This window comes from Oryctolagus cuniculus, chromosome 15 (genome assembly GCF_964237555.1).
Source record: "Oryctolagus cuniculus chromosome 15, mOryCun1.1, whole genome shotgun sequence".
Lineage (NCBI taxonomy): Eukaryota > Metazoa > Chordata > Mammalia > Lagomorpha > Leporidae > Oryctolagus > Oryctolagus cuniculus.
This window is the reverse complement of record NC_091446.1, coordinates 75,423,329-75,444,231: the sequence shown is the minus strand read 5'-3', so window position 1 is coordinate 75,444,231 and position 20,903 is coordinate 75,423,329. Positions and strand designations below refer to the sequence as shown.

The window sequence follows — 20,903 nt, the reverse complement described above, 5'->3', positions numbered from 1 at the left end:
GGGTGTTCTTGTGGTTAACCTTTAAGGTGCTAGAGCCAGGGACAGAGAGCATTGCGTAGAATCTCAGAGAAACTGGACTACACTTGAGCGAGTGGTATTGGAAGAACTTGGGTCGAGGTTTCATTTTTGAGGGTATGAGTGTGCAGTGGCAATTGGAAGTGTTTAGAAGACAGGCTAAGAATCCCAGGAGCTGCTGTGTGGGAGACAGATTGGACACTGCAGGCACAAAGATGGGAAGGGGTGTCCACCACCAAAAAAGGTGCCACCTGCTTTATAGGGCTATGTTAGCGAGAAGGTAATTTGCCACACAACCGTGACAGTGGGTGACAGTGGACAATTGCACTTCTGGGATTTTACAGGAGCAGAGAGTGCAGGGAAAAGCACAAGGCCTTCAGGGTCAGGTTGGACTTATGAACTGTTGGGATTGGGACTTAGTATTTCCCATTGCAGCTTTGTTTTATTCTTCTGTGTAAGGGAATTATGGTAATAATAATAATGAACAATGAAGATTTAAAAATGGGAAACACGTAGTACATATCGGGGAAGTAGTATGTAGAGTGACTATTTTTATTATAAAAATAACATATGCACATCCTCCAAGAAAAACTCAGATCTTTCAACTTTAAACATCATTATTGATTGCCATTTTTGGTCACTCTATCTATGATAATTATTCACTTTGTTTTATCTCACATCATTTAATAATCAATCAATGACTGCCCAGGAAATAGCATCTTTTTTTCTAACAATAGCAGTTGCAAAATACAACTGTAATTATACAGTATGCATGAGCTATATGAGGGATCTTCAAAGTGGAAAATGTACATCATGAAAAAACTATGCACGCATTAAAGTAAAATTTCACCAAAACAAACCTTAGTTCCATTTTCTTGCACACTTTTTGAAGTGCCCTTGTACTTGTAAAGGTTTCATTTGAAGACCCTCAAGCACATGCATACAGAACTATGAATCTGAGGCGTTCTTTCAGGCTTCCCTTCTCTTATTCTGAAGACGAGGAATCTGACACTGAGGACTGAAGTGCAGAGTTGGAGATGGCCGGATTTGGACACGGTCTCGAGCGAAGCAGTCATCTGAATGCAGATGGCATTTATCCTGCAACATCCCAGGCAGACCAAGCTCTCTCCTGTGTCTGTTCGTTTGCAGAAGATGGCGCCCACAGATCAGTCATTGACACAGAAGCCCAGTAGTTGCCCTTTGGTACCCAGTGAAAACTGAACCCCTTGAAACTGTCACTGTGGGCCAGGGTCTCCTGTGGAGCCGGTGGATGCTTCTGCCATGGTCTAGGGCCTCAGTGATCTCTTCAGAGGCACTCTGTGTGGTGTCTCCTTTGTCAGGGACATGTTCTGTCATCATCTCCATCCTGGGCCAATGCTCTGAACTGGTCCACTGGGTGGCAAACAGAGCCGGGCGGTGGCTAGCTGCATCAGACAGAAGCTTTGAGTGTAGATTCTGACCTGTGCAATGGGGATAAGTGTCCCTAACCCACAGCCATATTTTGAGATGTGGCAAACACATGTGTCTCATTGCCTCCCCTTCAGGTGAATGCACATGTCTTAACCAGACAAGTGGGATTTCTCTAATACTTATTTTAGAAGATGAGAGAGAGAGTGAGAGATACAGACAGACGAAGAAAATGACTCTCATTCCCTGGTTCACTTCCAAAATACCTGCAACAGTCTGGGCTGGGCCAGGCCAAAGCCAGAAGTTGGTAATTCAGTCCAGGTTTCCTGAGTGGGTGCAGGGACTTAACTGTTTGAACCATCACTACTGCCTCTTGGGGTGTGCATTAGCAGGAAGCTGGAATTGTGAGCAAATCCAGAACACAAACCCAAGCACTCCTGAGGGATGTAGGTGTCCCAACCAGCATCTTAGCTTCTGGCCTGAATGCCCTTCTGGAGAAATGCATTTGTAACTGAGCTGTAGAGTGATGATTGGTGAAGATCTAGAAGTTAGGTTTTTTCCTTGTTGAAGTATAAAGTCCAATATTAAGAAAATGATAAAAGAGAAAGAGATCCATTGCTTTATTTTTTTTAAAAAGTTGCATAATTATATTGCCTCAAAGCTATATAATTAGAAGTTATGATTCTTATCCCATTCCAGTAGCTTTGAGCTTCAACAATTTTTAAATTTAAACTGTACCTATTATGTTTATAAAAGTAGAGAAAAATAAAAATAAAACACAATAAAGCTGCAAATTAAGCAGTAATTATTTTGTATGATCTCCCCTCCTCCTACCCTTGGCTGCAAAGATAAGCAATAGCTCACAGTTGTGGATACTCTATTGCTGGACTGCGTGTTTCTCTTTTTCTAAAAGTCAGAAAAATTAAGCCCTTAGCAATTGATTTCAACATTTTAATTCTTTAGACAAACTGTTGAATATCTATTAAAGGATGTTGCATTGAGTTAGTGAGTTGTTCTTCCTCTTCCCCCCCTCTCCTCCTCCTCCTTCCTATGCTAATATGGTTCTGATGTCTGAGAGTGACAGGACCTCAGGAGCTGCAGGACTGTGTGAAGTGTGGAAGGCAGCTGGGCAGGGCACCTTGACCTTCTCCTTTGTCCGTAGCCAGGGCCTGGCCTGGGTCAGACTCCACTTTAGCCGAGAGTTCCTAGCTAGAGAAGAGCAGGCTGAGGAAGGTGCTGGAAGGAGTGAGCAGGAGAAGAGGTCCTTCTAGGATAGCAAGCAGACAGCAACCCAGCCCTCAGGAGGGTGGAGCATCAGGTTTCACTCGGCCTGAAGCTGAAATCTTGCCTGTTTCAAGCATTCAATCTAAAGGAGCAGGAAGTAGAAGCCCACAGAGTTTGGAGGCAAAGAAGTTTCTGCTATCCAATGAGTGTGGGAGTCACAGTCCTTATCAGGACTTCTGAGCTGATGTGAGTGATGCCAGGAGCTGGATCCCACTGCAGCACAAACAGAACCGGCAGGGCTGAGCCACTGAACCCCGAGTCAGGAGCAGGGCAGCCAGTTCATGAACAGCCTTCAGGTGCCCACAGGAGCTCATTCATCTGCTTTTAGCCCTCCTCCAGTGTGGTTCCCGGACTCCACCCCCTCTGTACCAGCACAGGTCCCATTCAGTGCTGAAGGAGCAGGTTGGCAACATGGTCAGATGTTCACAGCTCTGAGACCAAGAACTCAACTTCCCCCTGTCACTGGGCCAGCAGTCCAGACAGATCATTCCTGAGCACCCAGGACCTGAGGCCAGGGACCCGGAGCTTGTGGAGCAGCTTTTGCCCAATGATACCCGCATCTCCTGCTCCCCTCCAACCTCACAGTTCTTCCCCTGCTCAGATAAGATACTCACACAAGGCCTGGAGATTAATTATTTAGTGTCAGTAGAGGATGGTATTTTTGATGATGAAGAGATTCACATAACTGCTAAGTATTATTATAATTGGGGCACTAAGCAGATACATTTATCTTGCATCTACTAATTAGGTGGAGAAGTAAATTAATTTTCCCTATCCATGCTCATTTTGCTTGTTGGTTATTTTTATATCAAGTGCAAGGAGAAAGCCTTATCTGGCTCCATATGGATTATATAGGCTGTGCTCTTCTGTCCGGCCAATTTAGATAAAACTGGATCCGCCCTAGAGAAATTTCATTTGGGGGAGTGGAGTGGGAGGAGGAGATAAGGGCTCCTTGTCTAAGGGAGTTATAAATAGTGGGCAAATAAATAGAAAGTCCCAGCTGCTGTTGGAAAAAAAAAAAAAACTGTGGTTTTCTTTTTTCCCCTGCTACTGTATAATTAGCGTGAGTCACTGTCCTCTTGGCTGGGAGTGTGTGAGGGAGAGGACAAGGAGGGTGGAGGAAGACACGGGGTGTGTCTTCCCCAAGGAGGAGACAGGCAGGCCTGTTGAAGAGGATGCTGTGCTCACTGGGTTTCCCACCACCAGCAGGAAGCTCAGAAGAAAGCCACACAAGCAGCTGTCCGGTGCTGCTGATGCCAGGTGGGAGGAAAGAAGCATCATGGTCCAAATGGGCCCTGGGACCGTGCTGTGGATGCAGGTGAAGGGTGCATAGCACCTGCACTTCCTGTTCCCCAGGAAGTCCCAGGGCTGCCAGCCCTTGCATTTCCCATCCTGCATTCCCAAGCACATGTACCTTCTAGAGGGCTGCTCCTCTGGTCCTTGGTGGTTCACTGTGGCCCACAGTCACATTCCCAGAGAAAGGCAAGGCCTCCACTAGCCTGACTGTATCTGAGAAAAACCTGCTGTTCTCAGGGGTCTCACCAGGGTGGGGTGTGACACCTGAACTTGTGGGAAGCCATTCAGTAAGCTGTCCTCCCTGTCTGCTGCTCTGTTCCAACCCACTGCCTCCCAACACACACACACACACACACACACACACACAGGCATGCAAACTCATGCAAAAGCAGCTGGACTCAGCAGAACCTCCATGGGATGGTCTCCAGCCTGCTCTCTGGCTGCCTGCCATCTTTGCTTTACCACTGCTTTGCCAGGTGGGGGCACTGATCCACTCCAAGACAGAGGCTCTCCAACTAAGGTAGAGGTGAGCTAGACACTGAGCGCAGGAACTTTAAACAGGTGCTCCATCTTGGGAGATCCTGAGCCTGCACATCTTGCCGAGGGAGAGTCTCCTGAAATTGTGGGCTCTGAGTGTCTGACCCACTCAGCCTAGTCCTGGCTGTGCTCTGGGGCTTCCCTGGTTTTACTCAGTAAACACACAGTGACGAGTTGAATGATGGCCCCCAAAGATGCCCAGGTCCTAATCCCTGCCCTTTGAGGATGCTGATGAAGTTGAGTTTTGAGACAGAAGAATGCCCTGGATTATGTGGGTGGGTTCTGACTGTCACTGCAAGTGTCCTTAGAGGAAAGCAGCAGCACTTTTGACTACAAGGACAGACAAGGCGATGCCATGGTCTTAGGAGAGATCGGACGGCTGCACTGTGGGCTTTGGAGATAGAAGGAAGCTGCCAGCCAATGGCTGTGGGCAGCCAGGACTGGCACAGGCAGGGCCGTGGGGAGTTTGGACCCACTGGAACCCATTCTGGGAACCCGACTGTGAGAGAACAACTTGGTGGTTCTCCGCTCAGCTTCTCACTACTCCAACATCCCCCAAACGGCCTGCATTGCTTAAAAACACACACCGACAGCTGGGCAGAGGGTGGACACTCACTGAGCCAGACACCAGGTCTAATTCTTCAGACACCGAGATTCAGCTTTTGCAGCTGCAAAGCTCAGGGTCGATACTGGTGAAGGCGTGGTGCCTGGGAAAGGGGTGGGAGACTCAGCAAGAATCACAGGTTACTTTATCTCCTCAAGGGTAGCGCACAAGAGAGGTCACTGCGATGTTTACCTAATCAAGGCAGCCAAATTCATGATGAAGATTCAAACAAGGAAATAGAAGATGAGAGGGATAATTCATTTGTCCAGGCTCCTAGTTCAAAAGCGGCATGACAGACTCTTATCTCCCAATCCTTATTATCGCCTTCAGATCAGGAACCCAGAGCCCCCTCCTATAACTTGCCAGATCTGCCATTTAACTTCTGCCACTGGCAGGGAACACTGGCCCAGGAACACTCAGCACTGCCAGCCCTGTGGCTTCCTTTAGATCTGCATGGGGCAAGTTAAGAACTTGCCATGAAGCTCGTGGTTCCCCGCGATGAGCCCCTGGTGTTTCACTTCCACAGGTGTGGCTTTTCTCCCCCAGTTACCTTGCTGCTCCCCACCCTCACCCAGGCTCTGGCACTGAGCTTTGTGGCATTGATAGAATGGAGAAGCCCCATCTCCCTCGCTTTGGTGGAAACATGGGCTTTCCATGGGTCCTTGTTCCCTCTGCAAACCCCAAACCTGACACTCCATCTCTACCGAGCTTCCTGTGCTCCCCTTGGAAGAGAATGAGCCTGCCCATCCTGGTGCTCCGGGTTCCACCCGCAGCCCAGGCTCACTGCCTCTGAGTGTTTTCCTTCTCCCAATAGGAGACAGCATCTGTATCTTACTAACTCTGTATCTTTTCCCTTAAGCAACTGGGCTCAGTGCCTAGTACATAAAGGTCACTCAATAAATGTTTGTTCAACAATTGAATGAATTAATACATAAATATAATAAAGTGGAATGTTATTATTGATAGAAAATTAATTCTGGTATCTCCGAACAGCACCTTTGACGATTTGCCCCCAGGTGAGATAAAGCCGAGAAGCGACTGAGGAGGATAAATTCCAGGGTGACCCTTTGGAAATGAAGTGAGAGAGCGTGGCACTAGTTTTTCTTTCCTGGTTTTTATATTACATTTCAGTAACTACATCTCTTCTGGCCCACAGTGGAGCTGTGTAACTTACAGAACACATCAACACAGAATGAGATTATGTGGGGAATTGAAGATGAACATCAATTTACTTGTTCCTGAAAATAAAAGTTTCATGGTAAGAAAAATCAGTAATGTGAATCTTCCCTTGAATTCAGAGGCAGATGAATGGGTGCGTCTCAGCCATGATACTCTGAAGACAGTTCAGCAGATTCTGAGACGTGACAGAGGAAGGATCTGACCAGGAGCTGGCAGAGGTGGGGACAGAGAGGGGCCCCTGAACAAGGCAAAGTCATTTGGAAGGTTCTTGTCTTTCCCCCCTGCACTTAGCTTCTGTCCCTTCCATCCAGAGCCTGGCCTAAGGTTTGTGTGGTTCAAGCCACTTCTGTTCCATCCATCTTAGTCCTTGAGCCCTTCATCTGAGTGATTGTTCTGTCCCGGGCCCCAAATCTGGCTAGGAAATTTGGGAGAGTGTGAGTTGAAGGGATAACTGCAAGCTGCCTGAAGAATATGTTTCAATCCTATAGTACAGAAAAACAAGCCCTATGCAATGTGTCTGGCTTAGGCTAAGTTAGCGCTGTATGTACAGGAGCACTTGCTGGTCTCTGGTTTGGTGGAAATCGAAAGCCATGTGGATTGGACAGAAGCATGGGGAGAACATGACCCAGCCCTGTGATTGGCTGACAGAGGGGCTGTAGGCAGGCCAAGCACCAACCTGACATGGTGCAACGACAACAGGTGTGTCCCCTCTCCCCACAGCCACCCATCTGCCAGGTCTCATGCAGAAATACCATGGCTAACCTGATAAGGGTGTGTTATAATGCTTTGTTAGTTAATGTCAGGACATCCACCTGCCTGACCATTTCTCAGGAAGTTAATTGTCAGTCTCTCCAGGATGGGTTACAAATCTGTGGTTAAGTGTCTTCCACTGTCTTTCACACTACTTTTCAAGGTTCAGTTGCATATTTTCTTTTTTTTTTTCCTATGCTTCTCACTATGGACATTAAAGGAATACTCTGAGTGTTGCCTACAGGTCATAACATCGGTCTTCAGATCTTGCTTGGGTCCTTCCATCAGAAAGTGATGCTCATGATGCATGCATATGTGTATATGTCTCCATATATGTATATATGCATGCATACATGCATATGTGTGTTTTAATAGAACACATATGAATAAATGGCTCTTAAACTGATGTCATCCTTAAGCAGTAATCATGTATCCAATACCCGTGGCTTCTCTGGAGGCTCTTGAGAATTTGGAACCAGTTAGGCATAAAAAACTGTCGCTTTTGGCACTATACCAATGCTTTGTCAGGGATCTTGGGTTATAAGGAGCAGAAATGCACTCAGCTTCAGGAAGCAGTTGACTGTGAGAGGGTGAACTGCAGCCAGTTCTTGTAGGGTGTGTACCCACTCTGGGCTTGCCTGAGTTAGCTCAAGCCCTCCCTGTTCCTGGGACCATGTGGCCTCCTCTCTCCAGGCAACCTGGCTGGGGCTGCAAGGTTCACAATTGCTGTATTTCTGTGTCCTCACCCTCACATTTGTGGTTTGAATATGACATGATCCCAGCCAACCTCGGCACCTCCTCTGGTTCTGACCCCACATACATTGCAGAGAAGTGTAACGCAGTTTTTGTTTCACAAAGAAAAATGTCCTAGGACAAAAGAAGAAGGTTTCCTTGGGTTGACGCAGTCTCATCTGCTGTGGACAGGCGTGAGGTCAAGGGCAGGTGGCGACCTCCTTGCCATGATGGATTCAGGCCTGATTTGCATTTCTAGTATAGAAGGTCAAAATGCATGGGACAGAAATTAAGAAATGTAAATTTTAAAAATTGCCCTGAATCTTTGATCCATTATTCTATTGGATGGATTGTAGAGTTAGAATATTATACTTAATTCAGCAACAAACTGTCTCCAAAATGTGCAATGAAACATTAACAAGAGTGCAAAGGAAAGACAAATTCTACATTCTCAGCAACAAGGATCAATTAAATTACCACTTAACACAGCCTGCTTCCCATGTGTTGTTTAAACCACTAACTGTTTAGGTTTGATAATCCTTCCATAAGTTGATTTAATAAATAAGATGCAGAAGTATACATATAAGAAAAGCTAAAATATGTTTGCTTAGCAATAAGCATAAATACATTATAGAAATTAGTACTTTCAGGGCCAACATTGTGGTGCAGTGTGTGAAGCTGCCACCTGTGATGCTGGCATTGCATATGCTAGCATTACAGTTCGCACTGTGGCTGCTCCACTTCCAATCCAGCTCCCTGATAATACACCTGGAAAGCAGTGGAAGATGGTCCAAGTCCTTGGGCCCATGACACCCATGGGGGGGACCCAGATGGAGTTTCAGGCTCCTGGCTTCAGCCTGGCTCAGCCCTGGCTGTTACAGCATATTGGAGGAGTGAACCAGCAGATGGAAGATTCTCTCTCTCACTCTCACTCTCTTTATGTCTCTCCCTCTCCCTCCCTCTCTCCGTAATTCTACCTTTCCAATAAATAAATAAATAATTAAAAAATAAATTAGTACTTTCCAATGTTTGCCCATGGTAACTTTTGTGTTCATGTGGGTATTTCCGCCCCTTTACCTCAGGTTTTCTGTTTTATATATCTTGTATTTTAAGTACTTTATACTAAAAATAAATTCTAAGTCCTGTGACCCTCTGGCTTCCTCATTCATCTTAGTTTCTGCTTTAGGATTGGACATTTAAACTGAGATGTGTGAGCAGATGAGGTGATAGGCAGACTTGTACTGATATGTGGATCAAAAAGTCAATCCAATGTACTAGATTTGTGGCAAGAAAAATATATTAAGTAGTCTTCATTTTGCCAAATATCAATTAACCTTAAGCCCCTTTTAGACTTGCACAGTATTTTTTTTGTCAACCAGAAGTAACTGATGATTCCTCAATCTGCTGTCTCCAGACCCTTGTGAAGTCTTCTCTTAAAGCCGTCACAAATGGTAGCATTTGAGTGCTACAGTCTGTTACACAATTAAAAGTAATCTTAGAAAATAGCATAGTTTTTTTTTCTTCTTATGGGAGAAAAGTACCTTAAATATGGATATTGGAGATCTATCAATAAAATCTAAAACAGAAACCAGTCAGGCAGAATTTTTAAGGTGATCTCTGGAAAAGTTTGGTGAACTCTTTTGCATCATAATAATTCCTCCTCCCACCTCCCCCTTTTCCTGTCCTGTGCACACTCTTTTGAAAGTGCAGGCTTCTTCATGAGTGAATCAATGCCTTTACATGTAGTCATTATCTGATTACTCCATTTGGAAACTGATGATCCGTTAAATAAATCATTGGGAAGAAAGAAATGCCAACACAGCTGTGTGACATGCCAAGTAGTACTTTAGTCTTTTTCTGAAGCTTAAAAATATTCATGCAAATACAATTTGCAGTATTTTATTTTAATTTATCCACCTATTCACGGATATATTCATTCATGGATTCACTCACTTATTTGACAGGTGTTTGCTGAGAGGCCTGGAAGAGCTCGGGTAGAGAGCACATGGAAAACTATTAGAACTATAGAAGAACTAGAAAGAGCCCTCGCAGGCTGGTTCAGGCAGTCTGCTAGGCCTGGGGGTCAAGTGGTTCACAGGCTAAAGTCCCTGTCCTCATGGGACTTATATTTCAGTGAGGAACACAGAATAAACAGATACATAAAATGCACATGATTTCTCCTATGATGGCCAGGCTGATGGGGCTGTGCCCAGTGCCACTGTACTACCAACTGTCCACATTTGCCAGAGAGCATGGTATTTCCTATTTCTAGCTGGTGAATAGAACAAAGCCCAAAAGAACTGTTTGTATGAAATGCACATCACATTTTCCCCAGCATGAAGTCAGAAACCAAGCTCTCAGAAGTCAGGGACACATATATTATGCACATTATATTATCAAAGTGAAGAAAATGGACCAAGACAGAACTCTGTACTCCTATTTCAACCAAGCTGCCCCCTTTAAGAAGCTGGTATTTGTTCACATACCTAAATAAAATGACAATAGTAAGATAGTAAGGCATGCAAATAAGTCAGACAGTGCAAACAGGCTGGGGCGGAGGAGGGTCCAGGCTGGGACAAGTGTGCTATTTACAGGTACTGTTTGCTCTGCCTTATTATCTGCCTGGCAGAGCTCAGGTTCTGTGTACCGTCCAGGTGCAAGATGTTTGTGAGAGGCCAAGAAATCTCAAGGAGGGATTGCCAGGGAACACAAAACTGATGTCAGCCCTGGACTCTTCAACAAAGAGAGCTCTGGATAGAAAAATCACAGTTATTTATGGCCCATGTCTGGGCCAGTGTTTAAGGAGCGTAGAAATTGCCATTGTGCCCTAACAGGCAAAAAGCTGAACAAACCAAAAAATAAACAGCTCCTCTTAGATTCATTAGTGAGGTGAGATCACAGGATAAATCTCTGCCCTGGACATTGGGAAACCCACAGGCAGATGCAGATAATGGTGATACTGGAGCCAGAAGTCCCCAGCAGCAACCTTGAGGAACTGCTACAGGAACTTTAATTGATGAATTGCTGGAGGCTCCGTGTGCACCAGCCTGTGAGATAAAATCTCAGGAGGAGCTCAGTTATTGAGCGGTCCCCATCCTTTTGTAAGTTTTACCTCCAGGAACTGGAACCAGGAACTCAACAACACAGAAATACTCCCGTGCGCTTCTGGCAGGGCCAGGGGTAAAGGAACCATTGAGAAATAGGCATTCTATCCTTCTAAACTAGGCCTGCACTCAAGAGGAACTGCTACCAGAAACTAATCTACTGGGGTTTTAATAGAGTCAACTGAGCTGGGAGAAGAGAAATACTCAACTACAGCCTCATCTAGACTTGCACTTGGGAGAAGGACATAGTCAATGGCTGTACCCTTTGCATTTTGTATAATCTGAGGGAGTGAAAACAAAAATCTCAATCCCAAAACTCCTGGTAAGCTTTTGTGATGCTTATAGACAGGAGCACTGGCTGTGTAGAAGACAGCCCTAATCATGGGCCTCTTTTTGCCACAATGCCTTTTACCCACTTCATCGTGTCCAACTCTCAATGAAAACTTACAAGGCATACTGACAGGCCAAAACCTAACACATTTTTTTAAAATACAGTATGAAGAAGCAGAGCAAGCACCAATACTGAACTCAAATGTGGCAGATATATAAAGATGATACCAAGAATTTTCTTTCAATTTTAATGTATTTACTAAAAATGCACTGAGACACACACACACACACACAGAGACAGAGAGAGAAAACTCCCATTTGCTGGTTAACTCTCCAACTCCTCAAACATTTCAATGCCATGGGCTTGGCCATGCTGAAATTGGGAACATGGAACACCATCCAGATCTTGTCAGTTGCATGGCAAGAACCCAGTCACTGTGCATTAACACTGCCTCACAGAGTCTGCACTGGCAGGAAGCTAGAGTCAGGAATTAAATCCAGGTGCTCTGATATGGGACATGGGTGTCTTAACTGGCATCCTAACCTGCAGGCCAATGCTCATCCCAAGACTGCACATCTAAAGTGACTATGACCAGTATGCCAGGGGCTCTAATGGAAAAAGTAGATAACATACAAGAATAGGTAGGTAATGCAAGCAGGGAGACAGAAATTGTAATCAAAAATGGAAAAGAAATGCCTTAAGGGCTGATTCTGAGGCCAGAGTGCTATTTAGAGATCAAAACCACTGTAGCAGCAGTGAAGAACATGTGTTATCAACTTACTTGTAAACTGGATATGGCTGAGGAAAAACTCTTGGAGCTTGAGGAGTTCTCATTAGAAATTTCCAAAACCGAAAAGCAAAGGGGAAAAAAGAAAGACTGAAGAAACAAAATCTCTGGTAACTATGAGGCAACTGCAAGAAGCATCACATATTCATGGTGAGAGTGTGAGGATGAGAAGAAGAAAAGGAACAGAAGACTTGTTTGAAGAAACAATGACTAAGAATTTCCCTTAATAACCACCAGGCACCAAACCACAAACCCAGGAATCTCAGAGCATCAGGCACTGTAAATCCCAAAAACAAACAAGTGACATCTAGACATATGCTAATCAAACCAGAACATTCTAAAAATAAGAAGAGCATCTTGAAAGAACTTACCTACAGAGGAGTCAAGGTAAAAATCACATGTGACTTATCAGAAATCACATGTGACTTCTCAGAAACCACATGCACAAAAAGATTATGGAGTAAAATATTAAAGTGTGGCAGGAAACAAAGGAGAGAGGGAGAATGCACAGGGTTAGAATTCTGTACCTGCAATATTATCCTTCAAAAGTGAGAGAGAAATAGAGTTTCTCATACAGACGGATATTTGAGGAATTTGCTGCCAATAGACCTGCTTTGCAAGATATGTTTAAAGGCATTCTTCAGAGAAGAGGAAAAATACAGAGCAAAAATTTAAGTGTGCATAAGGAAAGGAAAAGCATGAGAGAATAAAGAAAACAAGCCAAAATATATTTATTCTTAAATGATGTGGCAGATAGCAATTCGTTGGAAATAATAGTAACTACAAAATCTTCAATTAAAATAAAAGGGGTTTTCAAAAATTCATGGAAGTGCATATATAAGAAAAGTTATTCATGGATGTGAAGATTGTTCACACCCAAATAAAATTATCCTTTAATACCATTTTCCAATAAATTTTTGAAGTATCTACCTGTTCTTACATAAAATCCTGTATTGAGGATATATATATATATATATATACATATATATACACACACACACACATATATATGTTTATATATAGATACACTTATGGTGCTTATAGGCAACAATGTATCAGTTATACATATCTATATATCTATCTATGTGTATGCTTGTTTATAAGCAAACTGAATAGCAGTAATGGTATAAGGAATAGGAGGGAGAAATTAAGAATATTTTGCTGTTATAAGATTCTATAAGATTCTTTTACTACCTATGAAGCTATGCATTTTTGTTTGTTAGTGGAACTGGATAAGTTGTAAAGGTGTATTGCAAACTGTAGGTCAACCACTAAAAATATGTATAGCTGACACGCTAAGGAAAGAAAATAGAATTATATAAAGTGCTGAATTGAAATAATAAAAGGAAGAAAAGGAATAGAAAAGTTGTGAACATTGAAAATGGATATCAAATATAACATGGACACAAATACTGTAGTATTAATCCACCAATACCAAGAATCATTTTAATCATCAATCATTTAAACATATCAATTGAAAGAGTGCTACAGTGAATTGAAAAACAATATCCTACTATATGTTATCTGCAAAAAGCTCTTTTTAAATACAAAGGTGCATATAGATAAAAAATCAAGGGATGGGGACCAGCACTGTGGCACAGTGGGTAAAGCCACCACCTGCAGTACCGGCATCCCATATGGATGCCGGTTTGAGTCCCAGCTGCTCCTTTTCTGATCCAACTCTGCTGTGGCCTGGGAAAGCAGTGGAAGGTGGCCCAAATCCTTGGGCCCCTGCACCCACATGGGGACCTGGAAGAAGCTCCTGGCTCCTGACTTCAGATTGGCACAGCTCTGGCCATTGTAGCCATCTGGTGAGTGAACCAATGGATGGAAGACTCTTTCTCTCTCTCCCTCTGCCTCTGCCTCTCTGTAACTCTGCCTTTCAAATAAATAAATAAGTCTTTTCAAAAAAAAAAAAAAAGGTCAAGGGATGAATAAAAACATTCATGCTATGATCACTGATTGAAAGAAAGTTTAATTAGCCATGTTATTTTCAGGCATAGCAGACTTCAAAACAAGAAAAGTTCTCATGAGAAAGAGGAAATTGCCATAGTGATAAAGGGGTCAATTCTCTAGGAAGCCTTAGCAGTCCTTAATGTGTATGGCACATTGTGTTAGAACATCTGGAGCCAAAACAGACCTGTAAGGAGAAATGGGTGAATATCCACTGTTATAGCTGGATGCTTTGAAAGCTGTCTGTCAGAAGTGGACAGATCTAGCTGTCAGAAAGTCAGTAAAGAAATCATTGATACCAACAGCACCTTCAATCAACTGGATATAACCAATATGTATAGACTATGTCATCCAGCAGTCAAATACAATTCTTAAGCTTCTATGGGACATTCATCAAGACAGACAATATCCTGGACCATAAAATACACCTACAGTTTAAAAGGACAAAATACAATTAAACAAACACAATGTCTGCTCTCAGATCATAATGAAACTAAAATATAAATCATGGTAGGAAAACAGGTAGAAAGTCTCAAAATTGTTAGAAAGTAAACCACACACCTATAAATAAGACATGGATCAAAGAGTAAATTCCAAGGGAAATTTTAAAAGTATTTTTAAGTAAATGTGAGGGAAAATACAGCTTGTCAGACTTTGTGGTGTTCAGCAAAAGCAGCACTTAGGTGGAAATTTATGGTATTGAATGCATATATTAGAAATGAAGAAAAATCTAAAATCCATCATCTGAATTTCCACCTTGGGATATTAGAAGAAGAGAAAATTAAATACAAAGTGAGCAGAAGAAAAGAAATAATAAAAGCTTCTCCGGAAACCAATGAAATTGAAATGAGCAAGTGGAATTTTAAATTAAAAATACATTAACATTTACATTAGCACCCCAGAAAAAAGTGAAATACTCAGATATAAATCTAATAAAATATTTTCAAGAAGTAGATGAAGAAAATTGTGACACTTTTTCTCCTCTAAATTCTATGCTTTTTCCACAGAAAATTTCCATTGCTCCAGGGTGTGGGCCATGGTGGCTACCCTGGTCCACCTTCAGCTACCTTAAGACCCAATAGTATTGATTATGATACCTCATGTCTTCATAGCCCATCTCATGTTTCTTCTCACATGGGTGAACTCCTAGTAATTGTGATTCTTTAAAAAAAGTGTATCTTGATGATGGACTGTTACTCAGCTATGACAAGAATGAAATCCTGACATTCACAACAAAATGGAAGCAACTGGAGATCATTATATTAAGTGAAATAAGCCAGACCCCAAAAGACAAATCACTACATGTTTTCTTTTATTTGTTGTAGCTAGTATAGACACAATATAAAGAGTGTGTGTGTATGTTGTATCATTCAGTATGGATCATACTAGTTAAATGACAAAATATTTTTCTTTTCTATGTTAAAGAAATGGAGAGGCAGGGAGAGTGAGGACTCTTGGGTTACCAGAATATGTTGTTCTTAATTTGGATGTTGGTTATGAGTGTGAACAGAGGATGTAAAACTCATTTATTTATACACTTATGTGCATTTCTTGGTATGTATACAGTATTTCAATAAAATGTTAGAAAAGAAAGAAAACATACCCTGGTTTGTCTTTGGCTTCCTGGACACCTTACGGCCTCACTGAAAGATTGACACATCCTTGAGGGGTACATGGGGAATTTCAGCTTTGAAGCTGTTCTTGACAAACATTGCAAGGTGCACACACAAAGAGGCTTTAGTTCTGAATACCAGGTGGCCAATGCTACCACAAACAGATGTGTTAAAGAAGAAGACTTAGTGAAAGGTTAAGGAGAAGTGAGCCTCTTTGGATTTCAGGATCATCACTTGCAGGATATTTCACAGGGTTGCAGAAGACTCGCTAGTGGTTTCCAGATTTTACCCTCTGTGCAAGATAGGCAGGTGGGGAGGATTTTTCAAGAACACTTCTAACAACTAGCATTCTGTGTTTCTTTCTCTAGTTATGCTATAGGGATTTCTGGTGCTCACTGTTTTTCTAATGAATACTTCTGGTATTCTGGGCCAGAATACATCTACTCAGGTTCTTAAAAATCAGTATTTCTACTACATGCCATTTCTACTTTTGAAATTCAATTTGTAGCCGGCGCTGTGGCTCACTAGGCTAATCCTCTGACTTGCGGCGCCAGCACACCGGGTTCTAATCCCGGTCAGGGTGCTGGATTCTGTCCCGCTTGTCCCTCTTCCAGGCCAGCTCTCTGCTGTGGCCAGGGAGTGCAGTGGAGGATGGCCCAAGTACTTGGGCCCTGCACCCCATGGGAGACCAGGAGAAGTACCTGGCTCCTGCCATCGGATCAGCATGGTGCTCCGGCCGTAGCGTGCCAACTGCGGCGGCCATTGGAGGGTGAACCAATGGCAAAGGAAGACCTTTCTGTCTCTCTCTCACTGTCCACTCTGCCTGTCAAAAAATAAAAAAAAAAAAGAAATTCAATTTGTAGTATTTTTTGTTCTTAAGGTCTTTGCATTTTAATGTAACACTCAAGTAAAAGGTACCTTACCCAGGCCACTAGTTTAGATATCTTTGTGGCAACACATCTTGCTCAATTCTCCTAGAAATATCTATAGGTCAGGACAAATATGAATCTCACTAGTATTTTTAATGTATGGTTGTGAAGAAATGATAAATAGACAAAAGATAAACTCAAACATATTTCCAATGTTTTCATGTTAGGGTAAAATTCACTGTATCTCTTTTATTATCTGATCACTGTGAGAAGACAAAAGATCACATGTCCTGGGCACCAGCTCCTCTCAACTTCACAGTTGAACCTGACCCTTACTCTTGTAGGCCTATGTTAACAGGTTGCCTGTTTTTACCTGTTGCCAGGACAATATAGTCCATGGAGGAATTCCTTGTGCAAAGGCAGCTGACCAAAGCAGAAGTCTTCTAATAGCATTGGAAGTTGAACTGTAGACAAAATATTTTGAATTATTATCATCGGCACTTTTCTGTTCATATGCTGGTGGTCGATGCCACAGTACAGCCCATGGAGTTCCTGCTCACTCTGATCTCACATGTGAATTAGTGCATTGACTTGTGGTTTACCTGGAATAGACTGAACCATCCTGAAGCATCAGGGTAGGCAGTTTTATATATAGGGCAGACCACACACTCATGGGACAGAGTCTAATTGGCTGCCACATTTTTTCCACATTCTAGTGACTACAAATATGCTGAAATTTGTCATATTTTCATTTTTTAAAAAAGGAAATTTCAATACAATATTTTCTTTGTAGGGCTTGCTTTTGTTGTTCTTGACTTTAAAGGACTCTCTTTAAATTTGAGAGTCAGAGAAACAGAAAGAGATAAAGAGAAATGGACAGGTGTGTGTGTGTGTGTGTGTGTGTGTGTGTGTGTGAACAAGAGAGAGAGGGTGCTCTCATCCACTGGTTCACTCCCCAAATACCCACAATGGCCAGTGCTGACCTGAAGCCCAAAGCTAGGAGAGAGCCGGGGATGAAATCCAAGTCTCACGTGGATGGCAAGTACCCAATCACTTGAGCCATCACTACACTGCCTCCAGCAGTCTGCTTGCAAGAAAAAGGAGCCATTTCCAGAGCCAGGAATCTAACTGAGGGGGTCTAATGTGGGGCAGGGATATCAACTGCTCTGTGGCATGCCCTGTCCTACATGGTTCTTTTAAGATAAGGAATATGTAGCAGTGCTCCTCTTTGGGTGGCTCTAGCATTTTCCGCAAACAAAATTACTGGCTTTGTGGCTTAGCTCCTGTTTTATTTCTATTAGACAAGGTCTTACTCTGTTTGACCTTTCCTACCTGTGACAAGTGAGTTTTCATTTTCTCTTTATGGATCTGCAAAAATAAGACATCACAATTCCAAATACATGTCACTTCCAAGAAATTTATCACTACTGACAAAGTACATATTTGTTTCCAAAGCACTGACACTGTAGTAGCAGAATTAGGCCATAACTACCAAGATCCCAGCACATTTTTTTCTGTTGCTTTCATAGGTGTTGTGCATCCTACTAATTTAACCATGGCAAGACTATCAGAACCTGATTTTTGCTGGGGATGTGGTCACTAGGAGTTAAAATCCCCGATCTCAAGGTCAAGGATGTGTCAGGTTCTGTAGTTAATTATTTAGTGTCTTCAAATTAAGGCTGCATCTCAATATGGCCCCAGTCACTTTTCAGTTGGTGTGTGTGTGTGTGTATGTGTGTGAATGTGTTTGGAGAGGGAGGTGAGGTAATAAACATTTTCTTCCAATTATAATCAGGTAAAGAATCAGGGTATTAGCTGTTTTTCATTCAACTTTAGGGGGTCTGAAATGGACATTTACAGTTTTTTTTTTATTTTTTTGACAGGCAGAGTGGACATTGAGAGAGAGAGAGACAGAGAGAAAGGTCTTCCTTTTGCCGTTGGTTCACCCTCCAATGGCCGCCGCGGCCGGCGCGCTGCAGCCAGCGCACCGCGCTGATCCGATGGCAGGAGCCAGGAGCCAGGTGCTTTTCCTGGTCTCCCATGGGGTGCAGGGCCCAAGCACCTGGGCCATCCTCCACTGTACTCCCAGGCCACAGCAGAGAGCTGGCCTGGAAGAGGGGCAACCGGGACAGAATCCGGCGCCCCAACCGGGACTAGAACCCGGTGTGCCGGCGCCGCAAGGTGGACATTTACAGTTTTGTGCTACAAAAAATGATGTGTTCCATGGGAGTTCATTCCTTGTTCTACTACCCTCTCCTAGTGAAAGTAATTTATTATTTTTTATCTTTTACTGAATCTGCTTTCGATTTTCTCTTTAGATTGTGACTTGTCAGGATGTCATCCTATTAATGCAGAACAAAAATAACAAGTTGTATGAAAATACTTCAAAAAAGTTCATGGAAAATCAGAATTAAAAGGTAAATCTATTTGGGTGCAAGTTTTTTAAATACATGCATAATTTTTCACTGTATGCATTTTTCATGAATTTTTAAAAGACCCTTTGAATGCATTGTTTAGATAAGTAGGTGTGGGTTCTTTCTTAAGAACTGGTGCAGCGTTACAGTAATTGGATTGAAGTGTCAAAATCTTACCAAAGTTGGTTTGATTCTGAAACTTTTAAAAGAAAACAAGAACTTAGAGTTTTCAAAGTTAGCATTCTAATTATAGGAATGCCTATCGGTTTCCCATGGCCAATACACCTGCTTTGGAACTGTGAATGTACAGTGGAGGGCTGAGACATCTAGAAAGGTCAGGTCTTTGATATTTATTGGCTGATATTCTAGTGTTATGAATTTGCTAAATTGAAGAATGAATCACCTTTTTTTGTTGAAGTAATGCAAACTTGGATAATGTAATCACAGGTCTATGAATGCCTTCCAATGACATTCTAGAAAAATGCATTGCCTTACAAATGGTATAGGATGTAGTTTCCCTTGAGAAGATAGCAACTCCTGATGAATGGATTGTTTTTAGCAGGAAATAAGCTGCTCATGTTAAAGTGATTGAATATTCTCTTTCCAATCTTATATAAAGTGGCCGAACAGAAATGGTTTTTAGTATGATAGGTATTCTCTTGAGTGCCGAAAGCAATAGATCAACTATTAGACTTACAAACATTTTCTTTATGTTTCCCATATATTTTTCATCTGCTTGGACACAACATGCTATCCTTAAATATTAGATCACAAAAGCCATAAGTCCTACAGTAAATGTAATACATTCTATGTAGTTATTGGGAAATTAATTACTAAGTATTTTGTTTCTTTGATAAAGCTTTTATGAAGTGCTTTGGGGTTTTTAATCTATATTTTTCAAAATATATAATTGCATTCCAGGTTTTTTGTTGAAGCCTTTGACACAAAGAAATATGTCAGAATGTTTTCTTTATATATAATTTCAGCTTTCATATTCTTTGGTTTGTTGACTCCCCCTTTAGGGCATTTTGCTGGAAAGAGACTTACTTTTCACTTGGTGCCTTTGAGAAAGTCATTATTAAAAAAAATGACCACTGGCAATGCCTCTGTCCACCAGCTTGCCGCACTAGTCCACCAATGAGAGAAGCTACAGCCATGCTTGTTAGCCAATTTTTCATATCCACTTACCTAGTTATTATTAGTACACAGGAAAGCTTATTTTAGTAGTTGTTGTTTCCAGGTTAGGCTATTTTCCCCCTATAATTCTAATAATCTGGGTTGGTGACCTCATGATTTGTGCCATGCAAATGTTATGCAGTACTCGTCCACACAGAACCCTTCACAGCATTGCTGGTGATTATATTTCTGGTAAGCAGCCTCTGTAACTCTACTTCTAGAACTCTAGGTGCTTCCCCTTTGATATTACTTTTGGAACAGAGAGCTCCCATCCTCACTCCTCACATCATTAAGCAAGTTTGCAGTCCATGGAAGTGGCCAAACCCTAGCAGGGAAACTGGTTAAGCACAAACTTCTCATCCCTTTAGCCTGGCCCATTTCTCTCCTCTGGCTATATATGTCATTAAACTCTCATTACTTTGAGGAAAACTCAATATAAAATACAAAATGAAGTTCTAGGCCTCAAAAGTTTTATATATGTGTATATATATATATATATATATATATTTGTTTTGTGTTTTGACAGGCAGAGTTAGACAGTGAGAGAGAGAGAGACAAAGAGAAAGGTCTTCCTCCTGTTGGTTCACCCCACAAATGGCCTCTACGGCCAGTGCGTTGCACCCATCCGAAGCCAGGAGCCAGATGCTTCCTCCTGGTCTCCCATGCAGGTACAGGGCCCAAGCACTTGGGCCATCCTCCACTGCCTTCCCGGGCCACAGCAGAGAGCTGGACTGGAAGAGGAACAATTGGGACAGAAGCCGGCGCCCCAACCAGGACTAGAACTAGGAGTGCTGCTGCCTCAGGCTGAGGATTAGCCTAGCAAGCTGCAATGCCAGCCAAAAGTGATGTATT

At 42.5% G+C, this 20,903-nt stretch overlaps 1 long non-coding RNA gene across 1 annotated transcript in view; it reads left to right on the top strand.

The window, feature by feature from the left end:
* LOC127488767 (uncharacterized) overlaps window positions 1–20,505 on the top strand; it is an 81,955-nt gene extending 61,450 nt beyond the window's left edge. Inside the window, exons 2-4 of the long non-coding RNA XR_007916611.2 lie at window positions 6,137–6,221; window positions 6,300–6,401; window positions 18,780–20,505. This is a non-coding gene — a long non-coding RNA (uncharacterized lncRNA). The remainder of the gene's footprint in view (window positions 1–6,136; window positions 6,222–6,299; window positions 6,402–18,779) is intronic.
* Window positions 20,506–20,903: the final 398 nt, after the last annotated feature.